At 32.9% G+C, this 12,586-nt stretch overlaps 1 long non-coding RNA gene across 1 annotated transcript; it reads right to left on the bottom strand.

Annotated features, from left to right (window-relative positions):
* Window positions 1–277: 277 nt before the first annotated feature.
* Window positions 278–11,376, bottom strand: LOC123674634. Its single transcript, XR_006746681.1, has 2 exons — window positions 11,229–11,376; window positions 278–486 (listed from the first exon to the last, which is right to left on the bottom strand). It is a non-coding gene; the product is annotated as an uncharacterized LOC123674634 (long non-coding RNA).
* Between the last annotated feature and the right edge of the window lie 1,210 nt (window positions 11,377–12,586).

Genomic DNA, 12,586 nt, shown 5'->3' with positions numbered 1-12,586 from the left:
TTGAATTTCTGGGTAAATTCAGAGTTACGTGATTCCCGCAGCAAGAAATGGGAATACGAATCATTTTGATGGATAGTTTTCTTGTTTTGGAATAAATTAATGGATATCTGTCTCTTGTTATAATTCTTGATTAATTGATCTGATTTGTTTTCCTCTACGATTTCGTATCATGAAGATATATTATTGTGTAGGAATAGACACAAAGTTGTCAATTTTTTGATATTTATAAGCAGTGAACTCTTGTTTATCGGAATCAAATGGGGATAATAAAATCGAATTCAATTAATATTTTTTATTAATTGAAGTATGAAACAGTGGATGTTATTTTAGCTTTTGCGCGATAGATTGCTGGGTTGATACTTCGTTTTTCCATAATTGTAACTGCAAAGATTTTCCGGAACTAATGCATTGTCTATCACTGAAGAAGTTTTGACTGGCATATCTCTATCTACTCCACTACTAGAACATGAGATATGTAAATTTTTCCTGAAAAAAAATTCGAACTCAATAAAACATGTGACGGAGGTGCTGTGGGATAACTCTGTCAAGTTATCGAACATGAGGACCCTGTGTTAATTTGAGTAAGGCCGAAGAAACTCAACATTTTTGGACTTTTTTCTTTTTTTTTGCTTATAACTTCTGAACTAAGTAGTTTTTGGCCAAAACGTCTACAATCTGTATTTTTAAATTTTTCTAAACCTAATATCAACCGGGATACAGCCTATCAAAATTCCTCTTATTTTGATCGGTTGTTTATTCCTCTAAAACCTATAAATTCGATAAGAAAAATTTTATTATTATTAGATGTATCAGGCTTAATAAGAAGGAAACCATTCTCTAGTTATTTAATTCTATAAGTCCGATCGGGTTCAACTAAATGGCATTACAAAGATGAGATTTCATACCACAAAATCTTTCATGACGGTTTTGTGATTAGTTGTTTCAGTTTAGTTCGAGCGCGGGTCAAAGTTGGACACTAGCAAAGAGAAAATATGCTTTATTTTACAGTTTTTCTTCGATAAGAGCAAAAATGCAAGCCAGGCAGCTGAAACTGTAAATTGTTCTGATTCTGTAACAGACAGTCTCGTGAATTTTAGTTTCGTCGATTTCGTTTTGGTAATTTCGATCTTAAAGATGCAACACGTACTGGAAGGCCAATTATCGAAAATGTCAATGAAAACATGGACATTGTCGAGTCCGACTGTCATTCAAGCACTGTTTAGATTATCTTAAAACTGAATATTGCACAAAACACCGTTTGGAACCATTTGCATGAGAAGAAGCTCGATGGATGGAATACACTCGAGTTAAGGCAAAAAAATCTTCTTGCCGATGAATTTCATTGAAATCACATTACATTTATATTATTAATTTTTTAACGTGACGAGACATTCAGCAGGGAAAGAGGAAATAAAATCTATCAAAATAATACAGACTCTCGAAATATCTCACTCCAAACTCATGCAAATATGTATCTGAATTAGGGCTGGGACTTTTTCGCCTTTTTGTATTCGAATATTCATCCATAAATTTATTCGATTATTCGAATAATTCATTCAAACAAATATTCATGCTTGATTATTCATGAGTAGTATGAATATTCAACTATTCGTTGAGTATTCATTGATTATTCGATGATTATTCAGTGATTATTCAATGATTATTCAGTGATTATTCAATGATTATTCAGTGATTATTCAGTGATTATTCAATGATTATTCAGTGATTATTCAATGATTATTCAGTGATTATTCAATGATTATTCATTGATTATTCAATGAATATTCAGTGATTAAACTCATGTTTTAATGAACCAATAAAATCCGAGAGTTTTGATGAGTGAATATACCCTTTGCGACGTGGTATAATCGTTTTGGTGTTTTGCCTCTCCCATATACGCTCTATTAGTGTGACGTCACACACCGCCATTTTTGGTTCTCCTGTCAGTGTTCGGAATCCAAACAAATAAATTGTCTTTCAAATTAGTACGGTCTCATTGAAGGAATTGGCGGCTTATTTTCATAAATAAGAGTATTTGAGGAACGATTTCAGTATTAACTGATAGACAGAAGGAACGAGGTAACTTTGAATTCCTGTATCATTCCCCAGATTTTGTAAAAAGCCGTGTTTATTAGTTGAACCTCAAGTTCGAACTTACGGCATTAATCTCGTTCCTTCTGTCTATCAATTAATAGTAAAATCGTTCCTCAAATAATCTTATTTATCGAAATAAGCCAATTTCTCCAACGACAACGTACTAATTTGAATGACAATTTGTTAGTTTGGATTCCGAACACTGACAGGAGTTTATTTATAATTTTAATTCAATTGTATCTATCAATTTCAATATCATGTAATTTCCAGTAATTTTGATATTAATAAAACGATTTGTTCGTAGTGAATCACAAAACCTTGTTTTAATCATTCCTGAATAGTGAGTCAAGTGATCATTCAAACTTTCATTCGTAACTTCATAAATATCCAACTACTCACTGAATAGAAAACTATTCACTGAATAATCAGTGAATAATCAACTATTCACTGATTTTTCATGAATAGAAAAGTAGTCATTGATTATTCAACTATTCAGTGAATACTCGACTATTCACTGATTATTCATGAATAGAAAAGTAGTCATTGATTATTCAACTATTCAGTGAATATTCATGATTATTCGAATAATGCAAAATGCAATTATTCGAATAATTATTCAATGATTATTCGAATATTCAAATCATTCATTCATGATTCCCAGCCCTAATCTGAATTTAATCATTCAGCTCTATTTAATTGCAATTTAATCTTTATGGATACTGAAATTGAGAAAACTACAAAATCGGAAAAAAATTTCTGAAGCGAAACTTTAGCGGACGAATTCAAAAGAACAAGTACAAAAAGTAGACGCCAGACGAGAGACAATTCGAGTAATATAAAGCGGGAATTCTTTGTCCCAGACTGAACACTGGAGAATTCTCAGGAAGATTGGTGAATCCCAGCCGATGATGCTGGAGATGAATTTCTCGGACTGCCGTATATTAATCAAAGAAGGAAAATTTTGAACCGTTTCGATCTTAATAATTCATTGCAGTCCGTCTTCACCGCAGCTGCTGGATTTTGGCTCCTTTTTGATTTCCGCTGATTCCTGAATAAATTATTCCATGTGTCTGTGGAAAGGTTTCTTTCTAGAGCGCAGTGACTTCTATTGAATTATAGAAGGGGGAATTCCCAGTTGACAAAGAGGGTTTTGAGGAAACCTCTTCTGAATATCATTCGCATTGGTGAATTTTTACACCATATCCTTTGAGTGCCTGTATAGCAGAACATGAATCTATAAATAAAAAACATGATTTTCGAGATCGAATTGTTTTCTGTTCGAATTCAAATTTATTCTGTTCTGTTTGCAGCTTCAGGTCAGAACACATCGGAATAAATCTCTGGGTATATCATGGGTTCAGAACATGCCTAATGATATTCCAAAGCTATATAGAGATGTCCAAAATTTATGGTGTTTTCACTGAAATAGTATGATACGAGTAGGTACATAAGTAAACCTTCGAACATCGTGACATACGCTATTTTAATTTTACTTGCTTTACAACTTCAACATGACAATGCATAACATATAATTCCCTTAGATCAAATATTGTGTTTATCATTCATTCATACATTTATTTATATATTTCACTCGTGTATTAATTAATTAATTAATTCATTTATTTATTTATTAGTCTGTTTATTACTTTATAAGTTCATTGATTCGCTAGTTTGAGTTTTTATTTATTGATTGATTTATATTTTCATTCATTCATTTATTTATTAATTTATTTTATAAGTTCTTTTATTTGATTATTCGTTTATTCATTCATTTATTAAATAAATAATTAATGGATTTGTTTACTCATTGATTGCTTGATTTATTAATCAATTCATTAATTTATCAATAAATTATTACCTCTTTGCTATTTATGTTAATTTATATATGTATGTTGAATCATGAATATACTTTATCATCAGTATATCTTTGAATCATTTATTTATTAATTTATTCAATAATTCATTGACTAATAATTTATCAGTTCATTAATTCATTCATTCGGTAATTAATTCAATGAATTTTTTCATTTATTCAAATATTCATTCATTTATATATTTATTCGATAATTCATTCAAGATTCATGCAAGCTGATCATATGTTCCGTAAAAGGAAGTCGACTTTGTTTAGGTGGGCTATTATTTCAATGCCATTTAGCGATGTTGATGTTGACTTAATATTTATGTGTCATTTTATAATTCTTCTCCCGTTCGGTGCTTTCTCTTTTCTTTGTTTTGTATTCTATTTTTATTGTTTGACTTCGTGGATTCATCTAGGTGGTTATCTTATTTATAAGAAATCGAGTCTGGGTTTTTTCATCAATTTCTGAGCACCTTATTATCACAAATAAGAGAAGTAAAATCAAAAATTTTAAAAATTTTATTTCTTTCAGGAAAGTTCTCAAATAGACTGTTTTCTTCTCTGTTTTTGTCCTTTTGTTCACTTATTTTATGGAAATGATAAACCATAATGGTTTATTCTGCATTTGATGCTTAATATTTTCTGCTTATTTCTTCGTTCGTACTGCATTCGGAAAAATTGTTTTTTCGACCATATTTATCACCAACTTTTCTGTTTCCGAAGTCAGAAGGTGCTTCTTAGTAACATGGCTTATTTTTCGGTTCACTGACTTTCTTTTGCATTTTCCAAGTGTGGTAGTTCTTTAGTTAAGTTTTTTTACATAGTTAACATAGTTTTACATAGTTTACATAGTCGAAACGTTTTTGTAATCTACTTCATTGAAAATATCACTACTAATGTTCTGCACCCATAATCGATGGATAATGTGGATAATTGAAGAACTGCTCGTAGTCACCAGTCACCAACCGCATCAAAAATGGGTAAATTTTGTTGCGATTCAGCAAGGATTCGCAGATGGAAATTCAGTTCATGAAGTTTTTTTGCGTTAAATCGTGTGGTATCCAGACATCGAGCTTCTTTTTGAGATCAGCCTTATGAAAATGGTTCCAAACGGTTTTTGTCAATCTTTAGCTTTTAGACAATTGGAACAGTGCTTACATGAATGTCGGACTCGATAATATCTACGAAAATATCGACATTTTCGACAATTGGCCTTCCAGTGCGTGATGCATCTTTGACATTGAAATTACCGGAACAGAATCGACGAAATCCAAATTGTGCTTGATTGGCTGTTTCAATATCAATTCAAGACCACACACTATTTTCATTTTCAACCGCCTGGCTTGCATTTTTGTCTTTATAAAAGGAAAACTGTAAATATAGCGTATTTTCTCTTTGCTATTGTCCATCTTTGACGCGCGCTCAAACTAAACAGAGTCAACTAATCACAAAACTGTCAAAGAGGTTTTTGTAGTACGAAATGTTATCTTTCTAACTTCATCTAGTGGAGCCCGATCTATTAGAAAAATAATGGATTTCTTGTAACTACATCTATTATTGATAGTACGTTCGAAATGTCAATATGACAACTGTTTCGTTATGAACAAATCGATTGAACTCCAACTGTTCTTATAATACATCAAATTAGCTTCTCACAAATTCTTCCATGATAATTGATATTTATGAAAATGAAAAAAGCTTTTGCATCAAATACAACAACTCCTATTACAGAAATAAAACGAAATCGACACGAAGCAAGCTTACAGTTTCATGTCTGTACAACATCGTGATAGAGAAATCATGTCCTTTATTCCGCAGCAAAATTATCAAATCCCTAAATGGCAGCAATCGAAATGAAACCTGAATCGTTCCGACAATCCGGAGAACCGAGTAAATACTCATAAATGTGACTAGAAAGGTATTATAGATATAAAAAGTTGAGGGCGCTCGAAGCGACCTCATATTCCAGAATATCGCCATTAACATAATAATAATGTTCGGGAGATACGTGTTTGGCTTCGCTTATCAAGCATACACCCCGGCTAAAGTAAATATAATATCGTAGGGAGAACTTTCCAGATCCAGGGCGACATTCCCTCTAAAACATACCGAAATAGCAGTGTCCATCCACGCGAACTGTTGCCAAATTTAATAATGTGCCTTTGGTGAACGTGACCAACCTTTCACTAAACGGTATCTTGCACAACGGGAATTGTTTTTCGACAAGTGTCCATTTCTGATTGAGTTTCATTTCGAAACTTTGACTATTCGAAGTTTCTGCAGATCAACTATCTATATACAGTTGACTTGCAGAAATTTCAGCTCTACTAGAAATCGATTTCAATGTCTAATTCGATATAATGGAAATCGGAAGTACGTTTTGGCTTAATAATACCTTTCTATGTTGAAACCTATTCTATTCTAAAATTCAACAGGCCAATTGAAAAATCCGCGGTCTACCATAGTAAAACAAATTTTTTTGACAAAATTCGATTCCATTAATCAACATAATTGCCTTCGAAGGCGATACAGAGATTATAGGGGTCTTCCAATTTTTCGATATAATTTTTGTAGACGATTTGTCTTTTGCTTCAAAATAGCCTCAGTTTCAGCGATTACTTCTTCATTAACGCTAAATTTCTTTCCAGCGAGCATTCTTTTGAGGTCTGAGAACTGGAATTTATCACAAGAGGCCATATCTGGCGACTACGGTGGATGCAGAAGCAATTCGAAGCCCAATTAATGCAATTTTGGCATTGTTTTCCTCGATTTGTAACACGGCGCATTGTCTCAATGAAACAGCACATTGTTTTCTTCAAATGGGGACCTTTTTTAACGATTTCATCCTTTAAACTATATAATAACGCTATATAATAATCGCTGTTGATGGTCTGGCCCTTTTGGAGGTAATCAATGACTATTATACCTTGTGCATCCCAGAAAACTGATTCCATAACCTTGCCAGCTGACTGTTGTGTTTTTCCTTGCTTTGGAACCGGTTCATCATGTGCAGTCCAGTCAGCTGACCGTTTATTGGACTCCGGAGTGAAATGATGGAGCCATGTTTCATCCATTGTCACATATGGACGAAAAAATTCAGGTTTATTGCATTTAAACAGCTTCAAACACTACTCAGTATCATTAACACGTTGCTTTTGATCGATTATGAGCTCGCGCGTCACCCATTTTGTTTACAGCTCTTTCATTTACAAATATTCGTGAATGATAGGATGTACACGTTCAGATGATATCTTCACAATGTCTCACTTTTTTCAAATATTCGTGTGGAAAAGATTTTTAATTTGAAAAACCCTTTCTCATTTTCGATCCTCCAATTATGTTCCGGGTGTTTATGAGAAGATCATGAACTTGGACAACTCAAATTCATCAATATTGAAGAATTTCGAATTTCAATTTTTTATTTTTTTAGTCAATTCTATTTAAGCACCTCTATTCTCTCTTATTCACAAGCTTTCTCTTCAATTTTGCATATATGTAACATGCCATTTGTAAGATTTTTGTATCCATGCCGAAATCTTATCAAATGAAATGAATATCATTCGTGCACGCTAGACTGATATCTATAAGATTCCCCCAGAAGAGTAATGGAGAAAGGAATAATATCTAGATACCTTGGAAGTTTTAGCTACTTACTCTCGTAAAACTTTAATAATTCTCGAAGACAAGAAGGACGATTCTGTTTGAAGTACCCTCCATTCGAAATAGAATGCTGAATACGATATAACCTTCATTATTCTTCTTCCAACTTTCATCAGACAATTCCATTCTTATTGCAACTCTACATCTCTCCAGAATTATAAAAATATTCACATTTCCATTATCAAGATATTTCGGCCAGAGTGCAGTTTATGCTGAAGGATAAGTGGTTTTCCAATATGCAGAAGGCAGTTAAACACAGTTGAAGGAAATTCAATTTGTCTTCAGCATAAAATGTGTTACATTCTGAAAAGAATGTCAGGACAATGAAATTATGGAGAATCCAGAGAGAAGAGCTTCTTCAGTCATTTCGTACTCTGGATAAGGTCAGCTGAAGGGTTCCAAACTGAATTCAAATCTATTCGTGACTCGGCTTCCGGCTAGGAAATATGAACTGAAATATTCGTTGATTGAAATATGCAGATGTAGTTGAAAATGGATTGAATTTGTAGTTCTCAGAGATACGCTAGTGCATCAAGAATATAGTTGATTTAGTAGATTCCAAATAATTGGTTTTTTAACTGCTACTCAAGAAGTGAAAGAATTTAGCTAATTGATTATTTCTATCCCTGGTGGTCTGCAAAAATGCAAGTAATTAGTGGGGACCAGATCTGGAGAATAAGCTGGGTGGCCAAGCCGTTAGAAGCACGATTGGTTCAATTTGACCATAGCGTTTATCGCTTTGTGGAAAGTTCAATTTACAGGGTGAGGATTAAAATCAGCATACCATATTTTCACTGTTGTAGTGGCTGGAGCAGTCTACATCCTATAAAAAACCGTCTTTTATTAGTACTACTTGTTTGTATACATTTTTCAAACAAAAATAAATGCAGCATAACTGGACCTTCAATATCTTGATTCACATTTACAATTGACGTTATAATACTTCTCAAAATCCAATTGGACGGGTTTTAGTAGGTGGTTTTATACAATTGGGTTCGACTCCCTTAAACTCTAGCCGACCGTTGGATATACAGTAACTCTTGAACGGAATGTATTTTTTTCATCACATAAAGAATAATGCTGATGAGATAATTTGACCTCAAGCTGAGTTGACAGCTATATGTTCAGTCATAGAAGATAATATCGATATTGAAGTATTCATTCAATCGAAAACAATGGCCATTATTAAAATTTAAAATAATGAAATCATGGAGGAAATATTCCCATCAAATTCCATTTGAACAGTTTTCTAGATTTATCATTTTTCACTTAATTCATGTAGATTTAGTAACCAAGTTAGAGTCATAATCCAACCACATATTCATTCGTTAGCATAATGTGTTGGAAATTCAATAATTACCTGTATGTGTACCGTCACGGTCACTTCATAACGCAATATAAACACTGTAGTGTAATGTTTTAACCGCAATTATAACATAATGGGGTTATAGAGAACACACACTAGAAATTGTCGAATTTTCACCATATTCTGTGTTAATATTTTCTTTAGTACAGCGAGTACTTGTTTGGCTGTGTTATGATGATTGCTTGTGAATGATCAACAAGACCTGTTAAATTTTCATAATATGAGTTTATTTCTTTTCCAATTAATTGCATTTGTACACAAGGTCTAGGGAATTTGATGCTATTATTATTCCCGACTACAACCAATCAGCAAAAGAGAGAAAAAGCCTCTCACACTCGGGTTTATCACTTCCTGGTGAGAAAACATTGACTCATTCTCGAATATTTAAAATATCAGAAAGATAGAGCTCGGTTGTGTCCGGTCCTTTTCGCCTGTCTGGTCCTCATCTTCACGATTTCCCTGATCTTGAGCTTGTGTTCAGCTTCCTAGGGATTTTATCATATATTTACTAGTCTCAGCTCTTTGATGTTTTTCTTCAAGTTTTTAGGTACCACCGTCGTGATTGAGAAGAAAGTTTCTCTTGAAATTTCATTTGGCGCTTCATCTGAAACTCGAGGTCCCTATATTTTGAAATTGTTTCGATATCCATTTGATGCATATTGTTGGTATTTGTGATTGTCGACTATTTCAGATGTTCATCGAATAGCTAGTATATTTTAAGGAATGGTTTCATCAGTTAGAACAGTAGGTACGATCTCAGTTGAATTCATTCTTTCATCATAATGTGTGTACTTCTTATATGGTTGATAATTCAATCGAAGCTCTCATTTTGCGTTTTTGATATATGTTTTGTTCCATGGAACTATAAAAGAACATGTTATGATTGAAAATGCATATTTATTTTGCTGTTGTGTTTTGTTTCTAGAATTTTTCTAATTCCCCTCAATGTTTTCATATATTTATGACCTAATAACTGTTTTAGATATATTACTTCAACATTTGCTGCTGCTATACCTATCCAGATAAACTTTGTAGTTGGGAAACACATGAAATATTCTTAGATTGTTCAATTATCAATTATTTTCTCCTTGATTTTTGAGAACGACGTGGATCACGCTGATATTTCGTATAAATCATATGAAATTAACCAGGTCGCTCCAACATCTCGTCACATAATTCTCCTTTATTAAAAAAAGCTTAAGAGGATTCTATCGAACTTCATCTTATACCTTCTACAATTGTTGAAAATTGAAACGCCAAAAGAAAAAAAATTAATACAATAAACCAAACACGATCCGAGTCTTTCGGACAATGCCTTTTGTGACAATAACTAGAGCGTTATTATGAAACAAACTTGGGAGCGAAAGTGAGTTCTCGGAGGAAAATGACAAGCTCTCGAACATGAAATTGGTAAACAGTTGTAACATTTCTATTTACAGGAGTCAACAAGTTTAGTTATTGAATTCGCAGATTTCGACAGTAGTTTGAACCTTATGCTCGTTGGCCAAATACGAGCAATTAGATGGAAATTATAATTGGCCGAATACTCAGTTCGCTCCTTGTAGTTTGAAACTGAAACAAGGTGAATCGAAACTTCAGATGAAAATATTCGGAACATTCGGTGATGAGAATTTGATTTTCGGTATCAGAAATATTCGGTAGTTATATCCCGAGTTCTTGCCAAATACTCGAATATTTTCCCCCCTGCACTCGTTAAAATGATTGGTTGAAATTTTTCGAGGGGAAAAGTCATATTATATACAACGGAAAAATGATCTAAAAAATTGAGATTTTACAGAATCTGCATCATCTTTTTTCAATATTATCTTATAATGAGCAACGAAGCTCTGAAAAATAGATGTTATGATAATTTTTATGAAAGGGGTATTACATTCTATAAAACTGTAAATTAAATAAACGAAAAAAAAAACATCATCAACGATGATATACCAGTCTGGACTTTTCAAAAGATTCATACTCAACGTAGAAAAACAATCTTCAATATTTTGTCTGTATCAATATTGATATAATACGAGTAATGGAGTCGAGTTGCAATACATTAATCATTTAATATACCTACCACGTTGATCCTTCTGGTTTGAAAAATGATCCATGAGTTTTCGTAGCAAAAAAATTGATAATATATGATTATGAAATTGTTACATACGATCAGTGAAAAGTCGATACCTGAAGCTCCGGAGTTTATAAACCATAGTGCAAAGTTTGCAGTTTTTTTCTTGGACTACTTACAATTTTTTCTTGTTGAAATTGAATATTGTATTGTATCTTCTTCCTTCTTCACAGCTTCCTTCTTCGCTAGCTAGGAAGATATCTAAAAGGGCGCCACCTATTCGATAATTAACTCACTGACTACGTCGGGGGTTTGGGGTTTTGGTGAATTGGATCCAGAAATGTTGCAAGGATGAGGAACTTGCTAAATAATATTTTCATCATTAAATATTGATTTTCTGATATAGAAATAAAAAAAATTGAATATCGAGATTAATATAATTATCCTCATTCAAAATATCGACTTTAGTCTAAGGAAAACAATAAATTTCACTTCATAATATACCACATATTGTGGATATACTTGTGTTCAGGGTAAAGCCAAACGTAATTGTTGGAGAACACATTTTGTATAATTGAAGGTTGTCGAACTAATTCAAATTTGTTGTTTGTATTCAATTTAGCCATTTAAATTATCTGAACACTGAATTTAATTTGAATTGCATGAAACACTTCGAATTGAGGACCAAATCAATTACTGTTAATTGAAGACATTCGAAAAACTCTTCAGAAATGATCATTCTTATATTCGAGTTGCCTTCCTCCTTAATAATAAAAATATTTTTGAAAATTGATATTTCCTGATTGGGTTTGGCATATTTATCAGTATATTTTGGAAATTGAGAATGATCAAGTCATGAATTTAAAACATGATATTTTTCAATTCAATATCAAAAGGATTTACACCTCACTTCACACTTAAATATTCCCGTATCCATTCCTTTCCAAAAATTTAATTCATGAATTCCCCTATGTAAAGTTTACAGTAACTCCAGCGGCCGAGCAAAAACTTTTTGATGAACGTTCTTCTTGCCACTTACTAGAAGCGACATTCTATGTTGATATACGACAATGGGCAAGACCCAAACCCGACCTAGTACGCCATTATGGGTAAATAAGAGAGTTCCGAAACTTTTTGCCGATAACGTTATGGCCACTCGTGCAATTCACGAAAATTCATGAGCCTCAGCTGTCTTTCTTAACTGATGTTTTATTACACCGAAATATGACTGACAAGTAATGTCAGGCTAAACACATTCCTTTATCATTGTTAGTTCAACAATATTTCAGAGCAGTGTTGAGTTGTAAGGAGCACTTAAGGCTCCGAGAAAAATCACCCTTTCGTTGCTTCTCGAGGCTGTGCTCTATATCATTTCCAGGGAAATATCATATTTCACCGATGATTTTCTTCTAGAGAACATTCTCTATATACTTACCCATTACTTTTTCTTTTAATGAGATGATCTTTTATTCCAGGTTAATATGCACCTATCCTTGTTTGTAATTCATGTTATGATATTAAATCATCTTTGTTCAAA

Source organism: Harmonia axyridis, chromosome 3 (genome assembly GCF_914767665.1).
Source record: "Harmonia axyridis chromosome 3, icHarAxyr1.1, whole genome shotgun sequence".
Lineage (NCBI taxonomy): Eukaryota > Metazoa > Arthropoda > Insecta > Coleoptera > Coccinellidae > Harmonia > Harmonia axyridis.
This window is presented reverse-complemented; position numbering and strand designations above follow the sequence as displayed.